Source organism: Copadichromis virginalis, linkage group LG9 (assembly GCF_057382275.1).
Source record: "Copadichromis virginalis isolate Kocher_CV1m ecotype Utaka linkage group LG9, C_Virginalis_male_GT1.1, whole genome shotgun sequence".
Taxonomy (NCBI): domain Eukaryota; kingdom Metazoa; phylum Chordata; class Actinopteri; order Cichliformes; family Cichlidae; genus Copadichromis; species Copadichromis virginalis.
Window position 1 is genome coordinate 16,387,434 of NC_140626.1, and position 27,451 is coordinate 16,414,884.

General features: G+C 38.6%; 1 protein-coding gene across 1 annotated transcript in view; it reads left to right on the forward strand.

The window, feature by feature from the left end:
* Nucleotides 1–5,291: 5,291 nt before the first annotated feature.
* The window catches only part of LOC146701664 (cadherin-12-like), a 102,497-nt gene continuing 80,337 nt past the window's right edge, over nt 5,292–27,451 (forward strand). The window contains exon 1 of the mRNA XM_085467953.1: nt 5,292–5,704. The gene's annotated coding sequence lies outside the window, so the exon portion shown is untranslated. The remainder of the gene's footprint in view (nt 5,705–27,451) is intronic.

The window sequence follows — 27,451 nt, forward strand, 5'->3', positions numbered from 1 at the left end:
AAATGCTCTCAATAGGCTTAAGCATGAGGCTGCGGGCTGCATTCAGGTGGACAGCGTGGAAACGTAATATACTGTCGCTGCAGAGCACAATTCAGAGCCTGCAGTGAGTTGAGGCAGTTTCTGCACCACAGCCCTGCCGGCTGTTCAAATCATCCTCGTTCACTCGCTCAATATACCTCCACCTCTGCAGGCTGGAGCCTATATACTGCCCGCCTCATCTCTCCACAGTATTTAATGTGTTCCTTCCTTCCCACTCTTAGTTCAAACCTTTGCCAAACGCTTGCCTGACAACATATCCCGCAGCTTTTGCAGCAGACAAGTAATATGGGCTCATTCTGCAGCAGCCTGTGGCACTGACAGGAGTGGGCTTGTGTCTGCCAGAGCTGATTACTTGCCAAGATTGCTGATCAAATTGTCAAATCACCCAAACTTTCAGACAGTTTTCACTCCCACCTAGTAAAATGTGACCCGGTTTTATTTGCAGGGCAATTTCTGTAATATCTGTGCTTTGCAGACAAAGACTGATGCGACTCCAAATCAAAATTTATGGGTTTTTCTCTCATACAACTCGTACTATTCTTCTAGGAAACGAGTTCCAGTTCCAGTGTATTAAATCCCGGTCCATAATAATTTGTCTTGTATTATTACCTTTTATCTTCTTCTAGAGGAGGAAAAACATCAGGGAAACACGTGCCGGCCTCACTCAAATAAGCGTTTTTAATCTCTTTCATTAAGTTGGCATTAGAGCTTTGAGAAACTGATTAGATGCCTCATTCCTAGTGGCTGCACTGATTGTTGTTAATGGCAACCTGTATTGCAGGGGCATTGTCAGACCCTGGCTCACTCTGTTCAAGCAACTTTCTGAAACACATGGCTGTTTTAATTAGGTCTCCATTCAGATCAATGCAGCATTGCTACTGTGATCAGTATTCAGTATTTGAGTTTTCCTTAAAAACTCCCCTCACTTTCCTTCTGGTCTTGATTGTGAAGAGCCTGCTTTATATGAAGAGCTTTAATGAAAGATTATTCCGCTGTGATTTCACACTGTGGATGTGGATCTCAGAACCAAATGCAACTCCAAAAGGCAAAGAGATGAAAAAAAAATGCTTTCAAATTGGTTCACTAGAATGTAGACTGCCTTGTCTAGGTATTAAATGTTTTCTTAATAAAACCTATATTATAAGGTATACTGCATTATTGTCATAAATAGCTTCTCACTGGAATATATATTAAACTAACTAATCATTGTTTCTTTGTAAGGGAGAATGTCACAGCCTATGAGCAAAGATGGAGCCTGGATCAAGTATTCTTTCTACACAGAACATATCACAGGTAAATAAAAAACAGGTTATTTAGGTTCAGTTTTATTGATGCACTACAGAAATCCGTATCTACACATGTGCTGTGCTGAGGATAAAGCCTGCCTCTCTCCTACTAGTAAATACAGTGAGTCAGAGTGGGGGAGGCAGACAAAGGCTCCAGATGCCCACTTCTGGGCTAGACCTCCCTCAGGACAGGCTCGCCTCTTCTTCGGCTTCATGATCCGGCAAGAAGCAGACTGGTGTTTCCATTAGCTTAGCCTCTAATAACAACTACACCTGGGTCCTTGTTGTCCTGCAACAAATCCCTCTCTATGTGACCCTCTTCATCCTAGTCACGCTCCAGGAAAATGAAGTACAAATGAATCTAAATATTTTGTAAGTAATATGGACAAATTTCTACAAAAAAAAAAGAAAAAGATTACTGAAAATATCTGAAATATCACCCTGCCTTTGTTTATACACCACATTGTTAATCTATGAGCTTTTAAATAAAAACATTATAATATGAAACATCAGACCTGGTGGCCAAAGAAAAGTTCATGAATAAATCTCATGCCCTTAAACTGCCCACTATAGCTACACCATCATTTAATATTTGTAAAGAATAAATCAATATAATAAGTTATCAATCCCTGAGCACAAAACTAAATGGTTTTTAAGCACATTTTGCCATTTATAGGAGCTTTACAAATTTAACTTTATTTGAATGGCACAAGTTCATGTCTGGTTTTGGTTTCCATTAGGTTCACAAAGGAACCAAATTTCACTATTAAAATCTCCTTTTTTAAATATAACTACGTCTTTATTTGTGTTGAATGCAAGGCGGGGCTTTCTGCCACATCTTCTTTGAATCTTTAAAAATGTTTAATTGCCATAGCAGTACTGAATACTGCTTTTCTATTAAATTGTTGTGGTCTAAATAGCCCAAACCTGGTCAAAAGGAGTTCTAACTTCTATCAGAGATGTTTTCTTTAAATTGGTCATTCTTTTTAATGTTTCAATTTTTACATCGCTTGTATATTTTTTCTGAACTTTATTTATCCTCTTCTTCCCCTTTAGGTATATTTAACTCATATACATAAACATGTATCTACTCATGTGAAACACAATAAGAAAATCTAGAGAAATAAAATTCCTATTTAACAACATTAAATCAGTGTTTGTATGGTCTTTCTATTCTGATTCTGATTTCTTGTATATCTACAGCATAATGGAATGTTGAAACCTTATTCATCATAATATATTGAACGTCTATTCAGTAAGAATGTATCATCACATTCAGTTACTTTTTTTTATGACACCAATGGATTTATCTCTTCCTCTGTCTTATGCATGCTTCCGTGGGACACTTTTGTGTCCCACACAGCAGTCTGAAATGCCCTGATTGACGCCTGACTCCAAGCATCCGTTCAGCCTCTTGCTTTGCAAAGCTTGTGCCAAGAGGATTAAAAATGGAGTTCTCTAGGGCCATGCCATGCCATCTGGACAGAGTTGATCTGGGAGCAGGGTTGTCAGCCAGGAGTGCTGAGTGCAAAAATACTACATAACTATATTCAAACACAGCCTTTAGCCTTTTAGAAAGACATTAAGAAACACATTTTTTCTGTGACTGTTCTGTGCATTCAGGAAGTAATACAAAATATGGTCAAAAGGAAGACAACGACTTTGTTGTCATTTATTATTACTATTTTTATTTATTTATTTTACTTTCTTCTGCCTAGTTTGATATTGCCACCTATTGTATAAAAACAATGAAATGAAATTGAAACAGGATGACTGACTAATTACGGTTAACAGGGGAGTCTTGATGTAAAGCACTGTTTTGCACTTTGAAGGCAATTACTTTCTCTAAAATAAGGCTAAACTACAGACAGGTGACACATTATATGAAAACCCATCAATGTGTCTAAGTTGAGATATGTTTTGTTTTAATGTGACTTAGAATTTATTCTACCCGTGGGTATCTTAAAGGGGGCGATCTTAATCCTGTATTTTCAGAAGGTATTTGTATATGCTGAAAAATCTTTGTTTTTCTGAAATTAAAAGCACAGACTTTTAGAGTTTGTAATAAAAAAAAAATGCAATGAAATGGGCAGAAAAGGAAATATAGTTTTACCATGAGTCCTGTCTCTCTTTAAGACATTTAAAATGAAATATTGAGAGGACTAAATGCTAATGCCTCAATAACCTTTTTCCATAGAGTGATGTGTGTCACCTTTGATTCTCCCACCATATCTCGGTCTAACTTTAAAGGTTAAAGTGAGCCGTTGCTCTTCAATATGCCTGAGAGAGGCAAGATGACATCTGCGCTCTGCGTGGCCAAGAAAGCCAAGCATAAGTGCATTAAAAACATGCACACATGAAAATAAGAGAATTTAGGTCACCGTCAGTGACAACTGCTATACTTCAGAGGCATCTGTGAAGTTTTGATGTTTAGATGATGTAATTCTTTTTCTTTGGCGATATCTGTTGGGAATAGAAGCGGGAGATGTTGGGGTTCTTTATTAGCTTTTTCTCTTTGAGTGGTTATGGCTATTAGCAGTAACCAGCTGATGCCTCCTTTTCTGACTGGATTCCCTCACCTTATTTTCACTGCGGGCATTCCCTGTACCGCTGTATATTATCGCTTTTTTTGAAAGGTGGCATCCACATAAAGACATATTTCACAACTTCGTCCACAATCTACCCCTGAAGATGCACATATTTACACTGATGCATAGTATAAACTTATACTGATTAGCTTACCCAGTACAAGCTCTGGGGTAGCCTACTAGCTCAGACATGAAAATGGAGACCTCCACAATGGTGCTTTGTTCTACAAAGCTTAACATGTTGCCATGGTATTACATTTACTAGTCATATATGATCAGGGTCTGGTGGTGCAAAAAAAAGAAAAACAAATTTAGTTAATAGAGCCCAATAGTTCTGTCAACTCATTGCTTTAATTTTGTAGTTTTTATTTCATTGCAACACTTTACTGAACTACAAGGTCTACTATACTTTACAGTGATATACTGAGCCACTTAATGCCATCTAATAGTTGCAGTTTTTACTCAATTTCCTGATTTTGACATGCTTGTTTTATATAGAGATTTACCATTTGATTTTTGAATGAATGAATGAATGAATGAAAGGCTTTATTGGCCACATGCAGGTTGCCCCGCAGTGGAGCATTAACATGCACTGTCCTAAATAAATTAAATTAAATTAAAATTAAATAAAAAATTTTCCATACACTGCAAAAACCAGCTTGATGGATTTGCAGAAGGCTACATCATTGCTATGTATGAACAACGCTAGATTTCATGTGCAAAAACGATAATAATGAAGACTTTCTTTTCACCTCTTAAAATGAATCATCAAATGCAGTTTTGGTGATTTGGCAAATTTCAGTTTTAGCTTGTGAGTTTATTTACACTACACCTCCATCTGGCTGGTTCAGCTGCCACTCAGTCCAGGATAATGGCCCTACCCAACACTATACTCTTCAAAGCACTGCCCAACAGTCCCAACAACTTCAGAAAACCAAACACACAGATCTACGTGAATCTTCTTTTTAAAGAAATGATTAACTCGCTTCTGTTTGCAAATACAAATAAGTCATCTAATTTCAGTTGAATTTTAAATGCACAACATCCACATGAGCTCTGGACAAAGGAAGCATCTCCAACCGTCTTTCTGATTAGAATATCCCCAGGGACCACAGCATGCATCATTGCCTCTGTGTGTGTGTGTGTGTGCGTGTGTCATTGGGAGTTTTGGGGGTGGGGTGCTTACTGGTCGGTTTAATCTGCTTGATGATGAAGATCTCCGGTACTCAGGGGACCTGATGGGGAGGGTAAAGGGTTTTGAAGAGAGGTGTTGCTCTACTGTCTTGCACCAATGCAATCACGACCGTTGCTCGCCACTGAAGCCAGCAGCGCTCACAAACGCTCTCCCTGTCTCTTTCCCTCGCTCTCTCACTCCTCCACACACTTCCTCTCTCACTCTCCGATACACGCACACACAGACTCGCACACTAGCTAACTTCACTGCTCACTGACTCGTTCGCCCTCCCTCAGTCGTCACCTTGTAACGGTACGGACACACTCGGCTTTGCTACAGCTCCTGTGTAATTCTCCAGCTATTCCAAAGCTGCTGTCTCAGTGCCTCGCATAGCGCGTTCACTCATAAGCATCTGTTCTGATCTAGCGTGGGCTCAAAGTGTACACAGAGAGCGGGATAATGAAAGAAAGGCACCAAGGAGGAAGGCAGGGTGAGAGAGGGAATTAAAAGGAAGAGAAGGATAGAGCTTGCTCTTGCATAAAGGTGGGAGGACAGTTTGATTCAGTGAGAATTTGGATTAAGCTGGCTACGACTCCGCTCTAAAGTTACCACTAAAGGTAAGTGCATCTTCTCCTTGAGATATTTTCACTCTGCCTCTATGCATTTCACATCCTAGTTTTCGCCTCCATCTAATTTAAACTGATTTCCAGCAACTCTGCAGCTACTTGGTTTAGTTGAGACTCGTTTTACAGCTTGTTGACAGAGCTTCACAGAATAGACGGAGCTTTATTCGATTAAGTCACTGTCATCGTTTCTTTGAGACACACAGTTGAGACTCTTCTTTGCAAAAGCTAGTTAAGTGGGATGAAATTTGGATCGGCAGTGCCCTTGACAGTGTTGTAATGCCGTTTAACTCTGACGACGGCAGACATTTAGTTGTCTGCCTCTTGGACTCTGTCACGTCTCCCAGAATTAAATGAGAATTCAGTGAGTGTCAATTAGTCACATGTCAGGGAACGCTTCACTCTAAATGTGCTAACCCCATTTGTAGGTCTCCGTTATTTCAGCTCGTCTACATACAAAAGACTGTGAAGCTTTTCAACTCTGTGTACTGGAGGGTGCTCAACACTGATTAACACACCATGGTGTGTCAAGTGGCTTTGGCAAGTTTTCCTTGCGACTTCAAAATACCACCCCCCCCCCAAAAAAAAAGAAAAAAAAGAAAAACATGAACATGACCATGCTTTCCTTCTTAAAAAATCAAACTATGGTAAAATATTTAAATCAATAGCTTCAAATTAGCACTAATATCAACGTTTTTAGCTGAGAGTAAGAGCACGCAAGGTCTGATGGCTCAATCACAGGCTTGAGATTATTCTTTTTGTTTGAATAGTGTATATCTGCAACATCATTAGTTGGTAAGGCCATTCTTGTGGTGTGGAAAGGGATTAGGGAGAACAATCTAAGAGGATATCAGATAGGCTTGACAGAATCTGATTTGCTGAGAAACATGGGATCGCAGATGCAACCTTGCCCCCATTTTGCATAACAGATGCTTATTTGGATGAGCTAGAATGGAAATCTTAGGCCACAAAATATGGAAATGTACCCTTCAGCAATGCTGAGACATTTGCATTAAATATATATATCTGATCATTACATCGGCAATTCCGCTGTGATTTGTAATTGCATCAAATTTGCATTTCTCAGACGAGATCATGCAGTGGACAGACACAGACACAATGGACTTACCGGACTTCTGAAGCAATGTGCGTCATTTTTATTGCAGCAGGAGTAATTAAGATCGCAAACTTCCCAATCTCTCTGTGTAACATCATTTCAGTCTAAAGCGATACCTTTTGAATTCAAGCACAGCTTTTCAAAGTCAATCCCATCTTTACTTACAGATTAGATTAAAAAAAAAAAAAGTCTCTTGCCTTCCTCTACTTTAAGCACGTCTAATGTAACTCACTTTAGTGTCAGAGGAGCTGAGTCTTCTTATCAGCATTCAGCTGAAAACACCTGCTTTGGAATAATCAAATTACGCTCCAAGGAGTCCACTTCCAGAGGAAAAAGAGGAGCTGGACCCTCTGAGTACACAGAGGCTACTGTGCAGAAAATGAGCATTCAGGGCATGCAGCCACCAACCACTCAGGTATTATAACTGCATTAGAGGGGATAAATGAAGAGGCATGCAGTATACTTATGGTATATTAAGTGATGACAGTGATATCTGCTGACTCGGGTGCATATTAGGACAATTATTTTAGCCACTTTGGAGACAGCGTGAGGTGGAAGGAAACACTTTCCAAACGACAGGCAATCTATAGGAAATAAATGAACAACTTTTTTTTAAGAATAAAACAATGTCAGGTTTGCATATTTTGTTTTAGATTTTCAGCATTGCCCTGCATAAGTGAAATTTGTCTGCAACGGGAATAAGTGGCATCCTTGCAGATTTCAGATCCCCACACTGCCTTCTATTTACATGGATGTAATCAGGTCTCAATGACCAACAAAATTATGATGAGCATGTCTTGTTTTTTAACTACCTCTTCTAATCACAACAACTGACAATTATGTTTGATTACTTCTTGGGATTTAGAATTAATTTAGCTCAAGGCACTATGAAAAAAGATATTAGCACTTTGTTCTATTTGTTGTAAATGTAAATGTGGAATGTCCAGAGTAATGCATATGATTAGTTTCCTAAATGCCCTGATAGATGGGTGACAAATGAAAGGACATCAAGTGACTTAGTAAGCCTCACTCTGATTTGTTTTATTCACCAAGTCTTTGTAACTCGAAAGGAGGCATGGGACAGCAACTTTTGAACATGTATTCTTTAATTTAGAGTTTTGATGACAACATTTGTTATCGTCTGCATTAAGTGCACTGAGTGGTCTAAATATTGCACAGGTGTTTAGTACTGCTGAGATCTGGTGTCTATGAGGAGGGTAGCGTAAGAGCCACAACCCAAACCTTTCACTGACTTTTCATTCTCTGTGAACAAGAGCATCTTCATCCTGGTGCTCTGAGTCCTGACTGCTCACATCAGGGTAGACATGTTTCAGTACAGAACAAAGGTGACCACTCAGAACAACTTTGTATTGATTTGCTAACTCTAAAGAGATAAAGTGGATCCAAACCACACCAGCAAAATACCTCTAACTACTCACTCTAAGGGTCAGTCATTCAGGTTTTTCCTTTAATTTGTCAGCTGTCCGTATGAGACCATGAGCCCAGGAAAATGTAAAGCCAAGCAGCTCCTGATGCCTTTCTCTGCACTGTGTCCATGTAAATTTAATGGCAACCCTGAGTGCTTTGTGGTAAATTACAGCATTAGGTCTACAAAGCTGTCATCATACGTTAGGATCCACTGCTCTGTTTGATTAGGGCTGAGCTGTTATTTATGGAGAGTCTGCAGCCTTTACCGTAAGCAGAACTACGGTGATCAGTCATACAGATATGCTACCTATCACTGCATTTTGAAGTAAGTGTCCATCAAGAGCCTTGGGCTTAAACAGAATCAATACTTGAGATTATTTGAAGTCCCCAGACTCTCTTTACCTTGGGCTCTTCAATCTCTGCCCTCACTCAACGGACTCATTTTGACATCATTCCACTCTAAATGAGGTGTGTCCGAGTGTGTGTGTGTTTGTGTGACAATAAAGTGTCTGTGTTCATTTCTGTAGCACCCCAAGATGTAATAAGCCATCTGTCAGAAACTTGCCTCCATCGATTAAAGCATCTGAATGCTAATCAGACAGTGGATTCAGTTGTTCTGTCTGCAGTCCTTATTGTACTTGCATAAATGCGCTTTGTGTAAGGCAGTGATTTCTTGCCCTCATCCACCCACACCCCCTCCCGCAAGCCGCTCTCAACTAAGAACCCTGCAGACCTCTAAGACCAGGCTCTCATCAGCAAGAGTCCTAAACATCTCAAATTAAAGTCTTGCAGTGATGGATGACTCTCAATCTCTAGGAGATATTGCGCACGCTTCTACTCTGAATGATGGGCAACTCCTCTTCACTCTACTTAGTAATTATTTATATGGATTTGTCTCTGCTCGTTTGTCAGTTTTTGAGACGTGTCGTTTCTTCCTCTCTGTGGTATTAATACCCAGCAGAGGTAAAACCTCACAGTTTCTGCAGCCGTCTGATGCTGGTGTTTCTTCTTTAATATATATTCTTTTCTCCTTCTGGAAGGAAAACGAATATAACCTTCCCTGTGGTATACGCTTGTTGTCTGAAGCAATGGTGAAAACAGAAGTAGGAAGGATGCAGTTACCAGACGATACAATTTATAGAGGACACAACTGTTTTGCCCTACGAAAATACAAAACAGTGAGCTCAGTGTGGTGTTCTGTGTGAGATAAAAGGTGAGGCAGGACTCAACTGTGCCGAGTTTCAACATTGATTATTACTCATATCTGAGCACTGCTGTGGCTTATCTTAAAATGCCCACAGTTGGAAGCATCAAGGAAAATGACAACAGTTTTTTATTCCTTCTTCATTGACATTATTAAGCTGCTTTTCCACATCCTTTAAGAGTTTCACCTAAATGCCTCTGATTTTTTAAGTATTCCCTTTGAAGATATTTCAAGGAAAGTGGGGTCACATCATTGTCTCTCCTTTTGTTCGATTGCTTTATGAACTTTCTTTCATAAATGATTTTAACATTGCAGTGCAAAGTCTTTAAATATCCCAAAGAGGCCCCTGGGCCTTTGCGTCTTTGAATGTATTTGTGCCATCCCTTTGAGAAATCCACCACAGATTCTCAGCCAACAGTGGGCAGAAACAGTTGGGGTTATAAAAATCACCAGAGGCAAAGCACAGGCACAAGTACAAGCAGATGATTGAGGGTGTTTTTGTGCCAACGCTTTTACGCCACCATTTATAAAAGTTGTTCTTTGTTGTGTCTCCATATTCGAAGAGCACTGAATAACTGGTTGCATTGTTTTCAGTCTTGGTCAGACAGGCAATTAGCAGGTTATATATGTAATCTCCATCCTCTGCATTTGTGATGAAATACTTTCGATCTGACAAACATTTAATCACCGGGAGTCGTCCAAACAATAAACAGTCATCTCTGGCTGGACTCGACTTTATAACCTTAAACACAACCTCGCTCGCCCCAGGGGGGGACGTGGGAAAGATTTCCTGTCACACAGGTGAATGACTATTAGTTTACTGACCCTAGAGGTAGAGGGAGATTGTAATGATTTTTAGAGAGGGTGCTGGGGGGCCTTTCATTATAGGGGCTGAACAGGGCTGTGGAAGTCCTGCAGGAAAGAGGAAGGCAGATATGGAATACTCTATTCTGGTGAACTGATTAAATCTCGCAGATGACTGCAACCCCTTGGCTTTAACGGGTCAATAAAATTATCGCAAGTTTATTTTCATTTGAGTTCGGCTCTTCAGGAAACACTGGGAATCGTTTCTATGTTGGCAATCCGTCACTTAATCCGTCGGTGATGATAAGATGAGCACTGAGATACAAATACAGTGACATCCCCAGGCCAGACAAAAAATAAAACGTGATACAGAACATCCTGAAGCAGGCATTAGTATTTTAAAGGCCCGTGATCCCAAGCCAAGTCAAGCCATTGGCTTTAGCTTCAATAACGCCAAAGATGGAGTGCTCAAAGCTGAGGTAATGAAAGCATAAGAGATGAGCCAAGGAAGTCGAGGGACCTCCTAGCCATCTGCAACCATTACGAACCCGGCTGTAAGAGGATATGGAGAGAAAGAATATAGTCTGCTGGTGCACCTGAAGCAGTGGAAAACTGAATGACTGCATCACATTTAAACACTACTAAGCTGAGCATTAGCAAAAAAAATAACAAGAGTGATGAGTTTTGATTAGCATAGATTTTAAAATGGCAGGGTTTTCACAGGCTACCACCAAAGTTGGCAACTAGGGGCATTAACATTTATTCATGTATGTATTGCTTTATTTATTTTATTCATTTGGTTGCAGTTTTGGTCACAACTTGTAAAAGGATTTAAAACAATACAAAAACCTGATGGTATGTTGGGTTATTTTTAATTGCCACTTTTCATTCAATTAGCATCACCATTTTATCAGTCATACACATTTAGCTCGAAAACATATTTGTCTCACTTTAATGCTCATTACTTAGTATAGTATATAATGAGGCTACATGGTCAATCTTATTAATGCTAAATACAAGCTTAATTTTGATTTAAGGAGATGAATGTGTTGTTGTCTGGTTCAGTATATATTATCGGCAATGCCTCCTTTTTCAGTTTTCAAGAAAACTTTGCAATTAATTCATTCATTCTTCTACTACATGCTGCATAAAATTGTTACTTTATTAATTATAACTCTTTTGTATTTAATTAAAATGAAATTAGCTCCTTCAATGACAATATCCAAGTGCAGCAAACACTACTTTTTCATGAAGTACCCTCAGCAAATACATTTTGTTTAAAACACCTGAAGAAGCTAATCATCCGGAAAGTAGACTTCAGTAATGCAGCTGGTGAAGCCGAAGTGTTTTATACTCCGTTTCCCATGTCCAGCAATACTATCACAGTATCAATTTCATAAGTCTTTGACACTGGAGAATATTGTATAGATATTTCTAAGATCTTCCAAACTACAGGTGAGCCACAAACTAAAAGAACAAAAAGGGCATATAAACACAGTTGTATGATTTATAATATCTGAGGTGTAATTTCAGTCCTGTGTGCATAAAACGGCTGGTGTAGGTGTTCAAGGTGATTTGATAAAATTACCCATGGAAGTTGCTCCCGCTGGTATCTCCTCCTCTTATCATTATTGTGGTAGAAAGGAAAATTACATCATAACTTACTGAAGTAGAACAGGGGCTGAGCTAGCACAGTTGCAGGCTGCTGTTTGATATGGGCGCTAACCACAAAAATCACTTGAATTATCACTCATTCATGTTATCACAGTATTGGTACATCCTAGAGTCAGGCTGTTAGGCCTGTCAACCATTGCTGATGGAGGTTGCACTCAGTGTCTGCAGAAACATGACATGAAACTTTGTAGAGTTTTTGTTGTTGGTTTTTTAGGATTAATTAAAACTGGTGGGTTTTGGAATTAAAGACACACTTTCTAGAGTTTTGTGCAGCACATAAAGATGCTGATGTTAGCAAAAGTTGGCTTTTTGAATGGGACCAAAAACATGCATTTTAGGCAATCTTTGATTAATTAGCTGCAGAAAAAAAGAAAGTTAGTAAACTTTCATATTAAACAACTGACGACACTGTAATTTAGGAGGTGTTGTTCAAATTAGCCTACTACGAGATTTCAGCCAAATCAAAAACCTTTGGAGGAAAAGAATTAAGACTCTGAAGTGTCGTCTTTGATCACGTCTTGAGGACAAAGAAGCTGTTTCTATCGTATTCATTCGTGCTTATCTTCCAGTAAATGCCTCTGTGAAAAAGGTCCCTGAGATAGGCAAACATTGTTGTCTGCTTTTTAGTTTACTATTGAGAAGAGCGCCAATCCAATCTGAAATTACCCATTCATTCCCAACACACTTAAATCACTGTGACTCTTAAGGACATGTCTTTTTTGTATACAGGGTTTTTGACTTAACAGCTTGCCATTTCAAACAGGTTTGCCTCTTATGTCTTATATAAACCATGAACTTGGGGAGTGATAAAGCGTTGCACTTCTTCCATTAAATAGAATAAGAAATCATCCTGACAGACCCTAGATCTTGGCCTGGGTTAGTCTTCTTATGAGCGAGACTTCCTCAAGGTCAGCATGATGGTACTTTTCTTTGGTGTGTGCAAGCACCTGTGATGAATAGGACACAGTGTATGCGGGAAAAGGATGTGAGGGATGAAGATTCACGAGGGTTAATGTATTGTGTTTACCTGTAAATAGAGGCCACGGGTTTCAAAGACGTGACAAAGAACTTTTTTTTTGAGAGAGCGTGCCCTGATATGTCCCAGTCTTTATAAACTGTTAATGTCACTACACGGACAGGCACAAATCACCAGCTATTAAAACCAACAGTTTGTCAAGTTAGTTACCAATTCAAAGATTATCTCTGTGTAACTAACTATGCTTTCTTTTTATTCCCTTTTTATTCCCTTGAAAGATTTCTAATAATGTTACGGTTAAGGTCCAAAAAGGAGCACAACAAATCAAAAAAAGATTGTAATAGTTTGATTCAGTACTTAAAAATGTTAAGAAGAAGCGTGAGTCATTGTTAAAGTTGAAAAGCTTTCAAAGTAATTTCATGCTAAACTTGGAAGTTAAAAGCAGTGTGACACTGAGGTGACCTACATCAAAAGTGCTGATTGGAATACTTGAGATTAGCATGGAAAGTCCCTCTCTACAATCAATATATTATGCCAAAAGAATTTGACAGGTTTATGTCACAATGTCTCATCTGGAAATAACCCATTGAACACGGTGAAATGGTCAGAGGAACAAGACAGTTTCTTTGTGTTTACGGGATGTATTTTTTCTGAAAGTGTGTTGAGTACACTAGAAAAAAAAAAAGAAAATAAATAAAAAGCACTAGTGAAATATTACCTATTACACAAAGGCGGCCTTTCAACCGGGGATGGAAATATGCTTATTGTGTGCTTCAAAGAAAAGAGAACTGTATCTGAAAATGAGAGGATCTGAATACTGAGTGTGGATTTTAACAGTCAAATACAATTGTCAGTGCAACAGACAGTTCAAGACAGGTTGCCTTGATCTGGCTGGTCAAAACTAGTGTCAGGTCCATGCAAAACATCTTGGCTACAATATCACAGGGTTCTTAATGCTGAACGAACACGCTGTCTTGCAGTTTACTTACAAAATCTACTTACACTGTAAGTAGGGCTGCCACGATTAGTTGACTAGTCGCGATTACGTCGACTATCAAAATCGTCGATGACTGATTTAATAGTCGACGCGTCGTTTGAAGCTTTGTAAGATCACAAAAGACGCAGGAATAAGTAGTAGGATTTAAGAGTGTAATAACGGACTGAAACAGAAGATGGCAGCAGTGCATGTACAAGGATGCCAGCTGCCGTTAAACCCAGAAGAAGAAGAAGCTGTGTCCCAGAATTCATAGCGCTGCCCAGCTCAGTTTCCAACAATGGCGGCAGCTAGTTAGTTTTAATGTTACTCTTATTATTCTTTCTGGGTCACAAAATAAACGTTTAACATATTTTCAGGTGAGAATGTAGCTGTGTAAACCTCAAATATCTGCTCAGTTTATCAAGACACCACATATTTTCAAAAGCGCTCCGACGTCTGTTACCCACTAGCTCGATAGCTAGCCGGTGGCAAGGCTCACTAGAGCCCATGAGAACACCGGACTCCCGGCAAATCGTTTTCAAACCCACCGCCGTCTTACGCTACTCAGGTTAAACATATATAAGTCACTTAGATAACTTAAAAATGTTATTGTTTGGCTTTTTTTTTGTATTTTATTTGTTCCTGAGTAAATCGGTTTGGCTGAGATTATAGTTATAGTTTTTACACAGCTGAACAAACGTCAAGCAGACAACTGATTATCAGAAGTGTGAGATGCTGGAGAATTTACTCCGGTGTCCTGTTAGATTTTAGATAGCAAGGAGTTTCTTAAACTTCACCGAAACAATCTGCAAATTTCATTAAAATTTAATAAACTATCATCTTGTCTTTATTTTTAGTTAGCACATACCTTAAACACTTAAAGCTGTAAGCTAATGATAGTTATATAAGAGCAGATGCTGCTGGTGCAATAAGCTGTACGCTGTACGTCCAATGGATGCATGATCTGATTAGTCGACTAATCGCAAAAATAATTGGTGACTAGTCGACTATCAAAATAATTGTTTGTGGCAGCCCTAACTGTAAGGACATTATTTTGTGGTTTACTGCTCTGTCCGATGTAAATAAAACAAGTAATTACCTGAATCTATATGAACATGCTATTAAAGCAGGTTATCAGTGGTCGCTGTTTAAATAGCATGGGTGGCTTTTTCCAATTCTAACTACCCTCAAAGTGGAAGTGCTCCAAACTTCCACAGGTTCTGCTGTACTTTACTTCTGCAGAGCAGAACAATGAGTCACACAAAGCAAAATTCAAAACAAAACCCCAAAGGCTTGGTGCCTGTGTCTTTGACAGCTGTGGCCTAGCCTGCTGAGTTTTCCTGATGAGCAAGACTTCATTGTGTAGAAGATAAACAAGAATGTGCTCAGTCACCCTTCTCCAAGCAAGGCCTCTGTGAACCCCATTTCTGGTAGTCTGCACAATCCACTAGACTGACAGATCTATCATCTTTGTTATATAGAGCTATAAATCACTCTGGCTATGTTTTAGTAACTTAAAATTGGTTACATGTTTGATCAAATAACCTGCAGTAACAAAAGGTTCACAGTGTTTACAAAATATAATTTATGAAAGGGAAATCTAAACTACACACACAGAACAATGCTTTTCTTTTTAAATAAAAAAAAAAAAAAAGTCCCTTCATACATTTTTAAATACAATTTGTATTCTTTATCAAAACCACATGCATTGCACAAGTAACTGGGCCAACTAGGACAACAAAGCATCCGGCAAGGCTATATTTTCTTTATATAGCGCTATCCATTAGCACTGCAGCCTCACAGTAAAAAAGGACCTAGGTTTTAACCTGGGGCCTTGTCCCTGTTCTCCTTCTGCCTGCACGGGTCTCCTCTGGGTGATCCACTTTCCTTACTCAGCCCAAAGACATGTTTGTCAGGTTAACTGGTCATTGTCTGTCTCTCTGTGTTAGCCCTGTGATGGACTCTGAGGTGCAGCTCACCTTTCGCCATTAGTCAGCAGGGACAGTGTATACACTCCAGGCTCACAAAGTTGGAAAAGCAGTAAAGGATATTGACTGTATCTAAACAAACATCTGAAGACTTGAGTAACATCTTTAATTAAAGAATTAAATCAACTGAAATATGTTATAATTCAACAAGAAATTTGACATTGAAGATTTAGCTAATTTTTTGGTTCTCTGTCAGTGTCATTAACGACTGCTGCCAATATTCAAGTGACTGGCAACACTCGTGTGTGCTTGCATCCAAGAAAAAACAAAAAAAATACAACAGCTTATGTTAGTGTCATGACTCAAGAGAACTATTTCTTACTGGCAGAGATGATCTGTTTTAGACTGTGTGATTTTAAGAGTTAGGGTGAGAATTATTCCCCAAAATGTTTTTGTATCGTGCAACAATAGTGGCGGTCTCTGTTGTTTTTGGAGTATTGCACATTAACCCGACATGTGGACCAGTGCACTTATTTTCATTGATTTTATGTGACTACTAATGCACTTTGTCATGTGGCACTTTGATTGCATCATTGAATAAGAGTCAAAGTACACACAGTACAAGTACTCGGGACTGCATGGTGCACAGAGTTTTGACTTAAACCTAATATGACAAGGTTTGCGACTGTGGTTAAGATAACAAAATGTGCTGTAAACTTGGATTTAGTCAAAGAAAAAAACAATAAAATTCCATGTAATCCGAGTATGAACTGGTGTAGCAACATTGCGTACAAAAATGTAATCCATTTATTTCACTCTACAGAGAGCCATTTACTTTCCACCTCAAAGAAACATAATTAAAACATTCTGCAGATGTTTTTGGGTGATGGGTGATGATTATGTCTCTACACGTTATGCACGATAACTGTGAAAGAAATAAATAAAAAAAGGCAAATAACTGGTACATGTGACTCATTCAAGAAACACATGGCTGATCTCTTATCTTATCACACGAACAGGGATTACATAATTAACAGTTACTCTGGGAAAATAATGATTTGATGGTTGAAGCAGCTGGGGAAAAAAAAAAAAAAAAAAAAAAAAAAAAGGAGCCGCATAGCGCTGTCAGATTATACAGACGATGCCTCACAGTAGCTGCTCATCAACACTTAATTTTCTCCTCTACAAAAGAAAAAAAATCCACATGAAGATTAATTTTCCTCCCGCTTATACTGTTGTTTTTAGAATTTTATGGATGCAATTTCTAGTCATTTATAACCAAATAAGAAAATACTTCTTGTTCATGCTGAAGCAGTGAAATCGGCTACGTGTGATTAAAATAATAGATTATAAACATGTAAACATTGCAGCTTATCTATATATTTGCATTTAGCTTTTCAGACGAAGAAGTAGAGGTTGAGTGTATTGCAGCCGACAGCCAGCAAAGAGCAAAAATATCTTCTTCCTGTTGCATAACATCATACCTGGTATACAGCTTACAGTAAGAGACTGCTTTGAAACACCTATGTATAGAATAGTTTTATATTCACTTCAGTTCAATGGATGATGGATGAATAATTTGTATTTTCTGGCAAAGGGTTTTTTCTGTTTTTAACGGAATTCATATTAACCTGCTCCAGTTTCAGCACATGCCAACACCTTTTCTTCCCAAAGTTTACTTGCTAACTGGAACAGAATAATGTAGAGGAGATGAAATGTGGTATGTGAAGTTATTCATAAACCTTTTATAGCTATTGTCAGCATTAGACTCCATCTTTTCAATATTTCAATACAGCTTGCAAAGAAGAAAGTACAATAGAAGGAAAGCAAGTGAGAGAGTTCCTCCCAAAGGGAATTTTATGTCCAGCGCTGTTGCTTAACAGACAAAAGATATTATACCATTTTAAATACTGAAAGAGTCCTTTATAAAATAAACCAGCACAGAGATATTTCTTTTTCCGAAGTCAATAAATACACTTTTTGCAGCAATTAAACAGTCAATATTGCTGCTTTTAAATAGAGGAGTAACTGCTGACAATTAGCTTTAACGTCCAAATTTAACAACAAACATAGATGCACACAAATGCCATAAAGGACATGAAGAGCCTTCAAAACAGAGGAAACAAAGTGACACAGACAGACTATCAGGCAAACCTAACTGTGTTGTTTATGAGCAGGAAAAGCCGGAGACCTGTACTCTTTATTTATTTATTTATTTCGACTTGGTTTGTTGCGGGGGGAAATGTTCCCGTTTTCTTCCCATCAGTGTGAGTCATGAAACTCAAGTGCAGCAACCTCAGATCTTCTTCTCCAGTTTTGTATGCCATACCATTATGCACCATTGACCCAGTGAGACAGGGCCATTACAGAAAAGACTAATTCTTAATCTAGGATATTGCTTTCTCATTATTCCCTCTCCCTCTGGCCTCTTGCGTGATAACTGTTTGATTAAGGCAGTTATGTCACTTGAGGCCCTGAAAGAGCCCACCTTTTAATATTACCTGGCTGAGTGATTATGCCAGCACTGCTTGAGGCTAATAATGTTGAACTGCGATGCTTGATTACAAAAGCTGATGGGGCCTCTTTGACAGCATTCAGAATTCTTAAATATTAATCAATAAACACTACAAACGGAATCCCAGTGCCAATTCATTTTTAATAGCGTGCACTCAGATTGACTCTGAAGTTTACATTTTTGTTTAGTCCCTGTGTAATTCTACCATTTCATACAAGACACGCTACTGCTGCCTGTGAAACTTCATTCATCTGCATTGAAACTGAAGAGCATGAGCAGTCCACTTCAATGAAATAAAGACTGTCATACCTTCAAGAATGCTTTGATTGCACACTGTTGGAATGAGGCTCGTGTCACTTTAATTAAGTGCTGAAAAACACTGGGGCTTAAGTAGCTTTCTGAATGCCTGTGAGGTCAGGCCACTCTATTATAATAGTGAGGCTCAGCTGAGGGTCCATTACATTATCTGTGCTTTGAGATGAGAACTTGACAGCTTGAAAAGGAATTTCAGGACAGGGGAGCGACATGGAAGTCAAACTGTGAGCAAAAAAACTGAGAAAAACTCTCAAAGGAAGAGAGTCAAATAAAGATGCATGTAGCAGCTTTTTTTTTTTTTTTTTTTTTTATTTACTTATAAAATCTGTTTTCAATTTCAGACAAGCGCAGGCTTATATGCCGTGAAGTTACGCTGAGCTGGAAGTGTGCTGTGTATACAAAAAAAACCCAAAAAACAACCTCTGTTTTAACTGAAAGCATATCATCCTTGCCTGTCCTAATGCTCTTTGACAGCTTTGTGTCTCGTATTGTTTCTCAGTAATCAGTGGCAGACGACAGCAGGCAGGGGAAATGCCAAATAAATGAGATCACAACAGTTTCAAAAAGATAATCCCACCAAACAGCCACCTCAAAGTCACTGACTCACAAAACTGTTCCCTCTTCTATTTGCACAAAAAGGTATCACAGGTTAAAGTGGACATTTTTGCCGGCACAGTAATATCACCCTGCAATGCTGCAAACATCAATAGCTTGCAGTGCAAATTGCTAAAGGGGAGGAAGATGAGATTCCGTGAGGCGTATCATTTATATCACATAGTGTGGTCACCGAGGGGCCGCCTAAGGCAAAACCCTGAACTCATTCTCTTTTACTTGCATTTCTTTGATCTTCATTAATTAATTAGATAATTATTACACCAAATTTCAAGCGTGTGAAATGCGCATAATGGACCATTAGTTTGGGATGATGTGATTGGTCTACTGGGTTTCTAACACTTGCAAGTCAATGAAAAGCCTAAAGAAATGTTTACTGCTCAGTTCTTCTGTGTCTTCTTGCATTAACAGTGAGATACTCTGCACTCAGTTACAGACTCGCACACTTTAATATACATATGTACCAGCATGACCATTTGGCTACATGGACACACATGAAAAACACAGAAGCTCATTAGCATAAACCAATGACATGATCATAACTATACATCAGCGACTTCCAACCCAAATGTTCTTTGTGTTTATCTTTACCCTGATAATGAGACTCAGCTTAATGTGATTCTGTATCTAATAACCCAGAACACCATGACAAAAATATTTGCTTTTGTCTCTCCCTTTCTAGTTTTATTTTGCAGCATGGTTGAGCAGAAAATGTGCACCACGCAAGAGAAAATAAAAGAGCCATTAAAACCGAGGATAAAATAGAGCCAGCTGTGGAGGAGTGGAGGTTGACTGGAGGCCACAGAATAGTAACCTGGTCTAAGGTTGATTCACTCCCACACCTGCCCACCCGTGACAGATAGTGGAGACCAGAAAGTTCAACTGCATCATTTTAGGTTCACTGACTTGGCAAAAACCTAACGGTTAATGAAATTAGGTGCAGAGTTTTGTTTTTTTTGTCAAGGTTTCATTTCAAGGACATAACTCCAATAAAGGAGAAATAAACCTGGCTGTGTTACTGATATGATATTCTTCCATTCCATTCTTCTGATATTCTACTTTTCTATTTTAAAGGTTTCTCTTAAAGGGCTTACATCTATGAGCTACATAGATGCATTGATTATATAAGCTATCTAATTAATCTAAGTTAGATGTGTCACCTTACATTTAAGAACAGCATGTTTTAATCATGCTTTTCATCGATTAATGATTCAGAAAAGGATGAAGCTCATTTAAATCAGTTTTGCTGTCTACAACTGGGAAAACACGAGTAACTACACTATCTTTTGCATGCAAATTAAACCAGCTTCTCTCTTCTTCCACTTGTCTTACAGTTCTGAAAATGTTATTGTTTCACAATACTTAAACCAGGATTTTTCAATAAAAGTTGCCCAGGAGCCCCAAACAAACCGACATAACTTAACATCACCAACTGTGTGGTATGGGGGAGTCTGTTGCAGTGATGCAAGCTACTCTTCTATGTGTCAGGAAGAGGAAGACAACAAAGAAAGTGTCAATTGCATCAGCAGATACACAACAGGCACTGCTCATGAAGAAAAGACAACAAATCAGACTCCTGATATGTTTTTTTTTAATGATGCAGCAGTCTGACTGTGCACAAGTCCAGTCGCTCACACAACAGAAACTATTGCTCCAAGAGTAAAACTATAATTTACTAAGCTAACATAAATAATATAAATAACAAGCTCCAGGCTGCATTTACTGTCAAGGTTGGGTTCAGAAATTCAATGTTCACCGGTCACTAGGGGTGAGCTACATAAAAACGGCCTGCTCGCCATGTGAAATTGGCCTTTGATGAGGATTTTAATTTAACAGTTCATTAATGCTCATAATGCCAGACCTTTCCCGACCAAGGAACAGATGTGATGTACATGCCCCTGCTTTAAAGAACCTTTTTCTTTTTATGTTTTAGGCAATGCTTCCAAGTAATTAGGGTCAGACAGGGCAGGAAATACCAGGTTTAGTACGAACCATTTAACTTTAAAACTACATGCAATATCCTCCACCTCTGTCTTGTGATCACAGGTCCAACTAAACGACTCAAGAAGAATAGGTGTGCATCCACATTGATCTCAAATGACAGCAACCACCTCAGAACATTTAAATGGGGATATGCGGTCAGGATCACTTCTCTTTTCCTTATCTTGGAGGTTGTCCTGATAGTCCCAAAATAAAATGTCAAGTGTTCGATCCATGAAACACCAATCAATAGTTTAGTCCTTCTCTCACACAGGCTGATTAAGAGACACATTGAACCTATGTATACAACGGTTCTGCATAATAAATCTAAATGTTAATGTGCTGCTCAGTGCGCCAGAACAGTAGCGGACTCCCTGCAGTCACACTGCATCTTCGTTATCACTTGTTTCAACACATGTAGGCCAACAATAGAAATACCTGCGGTTTGGCCACATATTTAAGTCTGTCCAAATGTGAAGAGACTGTTCACTTTGTGCGTGCTCTTTCCTGTGCTCTTTTAGTTGGGACATCATTTTCATTACTCCTTGTTGTCACAAAGGTCATATCTTAAATAATTATTGCTTATTTGATAATACATGCTGGTATTTCAAATTCATTAGATGGGGCATGCAAATAAAAAAAAGGTTTTCTACTTACATATTCAACTGGGTTTTCTATAGAGTTCTGCAGAATTTCTGTGGTATTTCTGTGGTAGTAATAACAGTCATATATGTGACCTCAAGCCGGTGTTTATCTATTTGCTGTACACAACTGAATCCATTTGAGCGCATAAATAATTTAAAAAACAACCTCTCTGCGATAGCATTTTCTCATTATACTCTAATTGCTAACTTTTAAGAGCTATTGTTTCATTCAGTGTTTCTACATGTTGTTTTGGGAGGTCACATAACCCAAGTTTCATATAGAGTTGACTGCAAGAAAGAAGTGAGTGCAGGTATTTGATGATCATTATAAAATGTTTCAAAATCAATTATTAACTATGCATTCAGTGCTAATGCTGCACTGTATGCTGTATTTAGCAATCTTGCGGACTGTTCATCTGGTTTCAGATCTACCCAGAACACCACAAGCTGTGTGGCTCTGCTTCCATCCATCATGATACTGGGATGGGGGGGAAAAAGGGAAATCAGCAGGACAGAATGCTGAAGGATAGGAAAAACAAGACTACTATATCTCCTCAAATAAAAACTAGCAGTCAGTTTAAAAGCTGAGTTGACATGTGTGTTGAAAAAAATACAAAAACAGAACAGACGAGCTATTTCTGCATAATTTAAACCTGCCAAAGTCTCAATAAAAGTATAACGCAACATCTGTGTTTAGTTAAAAGTCAAAGTTACACAATGTGTTAAAATTACTTATACTGCATTCAGACTGCATGTCAGAAAACTTGGCGTTTTAACAGTAGCCAAGCTTAAGGACTAATGCGTTCAGTCGTTTTAAGTAATTTCATGTTTTGCCCCACCCCCTCCCCTCATTTACCGTTTGGTGGCTCATGATGTGTTTTATTTAACCTCAACTCAGACCAGCAAAGCTGTGACACTATGAGTGCAGTTGATGAAAGCATACTGAAATAAATTTGAGTAATCCCTTTTGAGGAAACAGTGCCCCCCACACCCACCCCAAATTTAAAACAAAACGCCAGCCTCTGATACAAGCTTGTTCTCTTGAATAGTAGAGGCAGATAAGCGCTCTAAGATGCCGTCAGATCCCAAAGATCCCTTTGTTCGAACACACACATTACAGCAGAGCATTAATACCAGACGATTAAGATTTGGAATTTCTATAATCATATCATTGTGCCCGTTCAAGAATAAAGTAAACCAGTCTGTGTCACAAAATTACTGGAAGAATAAATAAGAAATGAATTCACACAGTGTCAGATGTAAAAATGCAATAATTTTCTACAATTTAGCATTTTTAATTAAAAAAAAAAATGATTCCACTTCCATCGGTGTAGGCGTACATTAATTACCATCAGTATTTGTTGCACAGGTTTTTGTTCCTGTGCATTTGTCTGACCCTTGATCGTTTTGCCTCTTTCTAAGCTGTTGTGAATTAGTGGAAAATAACAACATTTTAACTGAAACATTAAATCCCCTTTACATTAGAACATTAATACACAGACAATACAATTTGTCAGTAAACACTATAAAAGTGTATAATTAACCTTATCTGGAGAGCCTTCTTGCACTCACCAGCCTCTTAACAGGCACTTCAACAAGCACCGATGGCACCCACAGTGTCAGCAGTACTCAGTTCTTTGATTCTCATTTTTATTTTTGTGGGGTTTGTTTCAGGAAATTTTCCTGTTGTATTCGAAATTCCCCATTTTTGACAGCTTTGAGGAGATTAAAATTGTTTAGAATTTCACAACAAAACCAAAAAGGCTTCCACTGAACTCAGTTTTCTGAAACTCTGCTTGTTAACAGGAAAGATTGTCAAGAGAATAAAAATTCCCTGTCTCATTTAAACATCCTAAGCCTTTAAATCTGCAACAGGGGAGTAGAAGACTGTGGGGTTTCATTACCCACAGAGTGTAAACCTTTTATTTAGTTTTTATGTTTTTCTTCCAGGTTCGTCCTAAATAAGTACAGCTCTTTTTTTCCCCAAACATCAGGCCAAAATGTTCTATTTATTTTCTGAACAAACAAACTTTTCTTTTGGTATGCAGGAAAAATCCTGCTAGAATGATATGAGAAAGAAAAATAAATAGAAGGGACTGGACAGCATTTTCTTCTTGCAGACTAATTTTGTAATTTCGAATTGTGAGAGGCAGATGTGTTTCATTTTAGATAAACTCAAACAGAAATTGAGTGAAGAAATGAATGATATGGACTCTGATATTCCACAGCTTCTAATGAAACAAAAATGATAGGAAAAGGCCATGAGTATCCCTGACCACGTCAGTAGAGTACAATTGAGTGGCAATGCCAAAGCAGCAGCGTGCAGAGGTAGATTATTGGTATCAGACCTCAAACATGTGGGTTTAAAGTTACAGAAGGACAGGCACGTTCAGCTCCTACGCTGTGGAAGTATTTACAGTGCTGCAGAAGAGGGGAGATAGGGGAAAGCAACTTCCCAGGTGTCACTCAGGACCATATCCATGCAGGGAAAATTGATGATGGCACAAGAAGGAAGGCAGGAATGATGAAGATTTTCACTGCCACCAATCCATATCAGTGTATCTGGGATGTCTGTGACACCACACTGCGTGTTTGTGTGCGTGTCTGTTTCCTCATTCCATGTGCAATCAAAGTAGGCAAACCTCTGAAAAGCTTCCATCTAAGTCCAAATGATAAATTCAGCATATCCGCTAAGAAATGCATGTTTTATGTAAAAGTAAAGTCCCCAAATTATAATTTGATTAGCTTCAAAATGATCTGCATCACCAAAGACAACCGCCATCCATTCCTCACCTACTGACTGCTCCATGTCATCGTTTAGTTCAGTATCATATTCCGCTATTTAGGCATCCTTGCACATTTCCTTGCTACTTGTATCGCTTCTCCTGAAAGTACAGGCAAAAATGTGTCAGCATCTAACCAAAAAGCTTTATTTTGGTTCAATTAGTGACATCTTTTACAATATGCCAACCTGATAAGCAGTCTCTATTCGCTGAAAGTAAAATTTATGTATAACAAAAGGTAGAATGGGAAGGGAAAAACCACATGTCAATTCTAGTGCACATGCTGTGCCATAAGCATCATTCTGGTGGAAAAAGGGGCAGTTAAAATTTGCATTTAGATTACTATGGTAATAGAAAAAAACTACAGTGATGAATCTTGTTCTGAAAGAGAGACTAATGTGGTTGTATTTTGAATAAAATTGTAAAGTTAAATACTTGTGGTAAGCTGTATGAAAAGAGGTACAATGTAATCCTCATAATTAATTCATCGGGGTTAAACAATAAAAGCCAAGCCAAACTTACTACCATAAGGAAAAGATGGCAGTGGTTTAATGGAGATGAGCCAAATCATGTGTCACCACCATTGTTTATCAAGTGCGCTAAAGATTATGTGAACTTGATGCTTACTTCTGCCATGTGTACTTTATAAAATGGACTAATGGTAATGCAAAGCAGTAAAAGCTGAAGACAAGTCATTATTTCTTCAACATGCATAATCTCCAAACATTGCATGAATAACTATATAATTGTAAAATAAAACTTAAAGACACGAGAAATTCAGTCATGAGATGAATTTGCCACACACCACACAAGTACTGATTTTCATATTCATGAGCACCACATTGTTTGTCAATAGTGCATACCAAAAGGGCTTAATTTGTTTTCAGTTCTCCCCCGTCCTCCAATTGCAAAAGTGACGGCTCTGCAGCATCAGAGCCACTTAATTAAGCATCGCCGAGCACACACACACGCACTTTTTAGAGCTGTCTCAAATAATCAAATAATAAGGCATTCTTTGGGTGAGAATTCCCCCGATGACTGTAGTCATTACTGTGGAAGGGAAAATGTAAACAAAAGGCAGGAAACACAATTGAACACAAGTTGGAGGAAATTTATTCAGGGAACTTATTTTGTACTTACTTCTCAAGTTGAGAGAAGTTTATTTTGCAGCCCAGGATGGCAACAGGCCAACTGTTACTCCAGGCCGCCTGAATTATTAACTGCGTGTGACAAACAGAAGTTGGGACTTTTTCATTTCTGTCCAAGACTTACTTGTTGCACAGCAGATGTTTCAGTGAACTGTCAGACGCCATTAGCATTCAGTTGACTGCAGAGGTGGAGAGTCAGATTAAAGATTCAGCATGTGACAATATGCACAAGCTTGCAATTCATACATTTGTAAGTACTTAAAAGTTTGACTTAGTATGGACTTTTTCCCCCCACTTCAACCTCACACGCTTTTCTCACTGTGTGAGAAATATGATCCATCCCCTGCATCAACATGATGAGCATAAGAGAGACGCTGCGGTTGATGTGAAGACACTTATTAAGTAAAATGCTTTTGATCTGACTGTTGAATAGAAGATGCAACATTAAAGCAGGCCTCCATAATAGCTATGCTTTTAAGTACATCACCACAATATCATGAAAAACAAAATAAACAGGAGGAGGGAGGGTGGGAAGAGGCGGAACTGCTCATAATATCAGCTCCAAAACTGTTGATTAGAATCTACAGAAACGCCTTCAAAAATACCACAAAAGCGAGCAAAGGCTGGTTCGTTCTCTGCTACCATCAAACGGGATTTCAGAAACTGTTTAGACTCATTTCTCTCTCTCTTTCTTTCTTTCTCTCCCTCTCTCTCTCTCGCTCATTTCTAATTTATTGCCATCTGCTCTGCTCGGGTGTAAATCTGAACGCAGGCTGACTTGCTCGCCCAAGCTTTATCTGTTAACATTTAGCAATGTCTAATTAAGCAAAAATGGGAAGTGCGTTGGCTGAAAAATGCTGCGGCCGGATAATGACAGTCATAACAGTTTGGGATACGTGTCTGTCACAGCAAGCAAATGCACTTATTAGATCAGGGTAATTAGAAGAAGACAACAGCTATAATAGGCAAAAGCTGTTCAGCTGTGATTAAAGAGGCCAACTTGCAGTACGTCGCTTGCTTCGTTTTTAAGTTTCAGATGTGCAAATTGCTGATGAAGGTCACTAAAAAGGCAACATACTTCATTCACCGTACATACCTACTGACAAAGACAACAAATGCTTTAATTAAAACAAATGTTCTAATCTGATGAATGCAACAGTAATTAACTTTTCTGGCTCAGCTAGACAATACTCAGTAATCATCACTAAGTTGGCTAAATCAGGGCTTTAAGTTGGCGTATCCTGAAGTAGCCAAAGTTGAGCAACAGCAAAGATAAGGAGCGAGGAATTAAGCGCTAAAGCCGTAGTGCCCCATAGGCCTTCAAATATTATTTCATTTGGATACTTAAATACATTAGAAACAATACATATTTTGACGATTCTCTGCCTGTCCCACCAATCAAACGTGTGAAACCAAAGTAAAAACAACCATCTGGAAATAATTCAGCTGTCAGAATTCAATTTTATGAACAAAAATTATTTTATGGCCAAGTGAACATAGCAAAATGAACTTCTACTGGTTAGACATTTTTACATGTTGTCAAACCAGTATTTAATTATAAGATAGGTGCCCTCTACGGGGGTAAAAAAAAGTCTATACATAGAATCCCTTATAATCCCTTAAAACTCCTCTCAGCT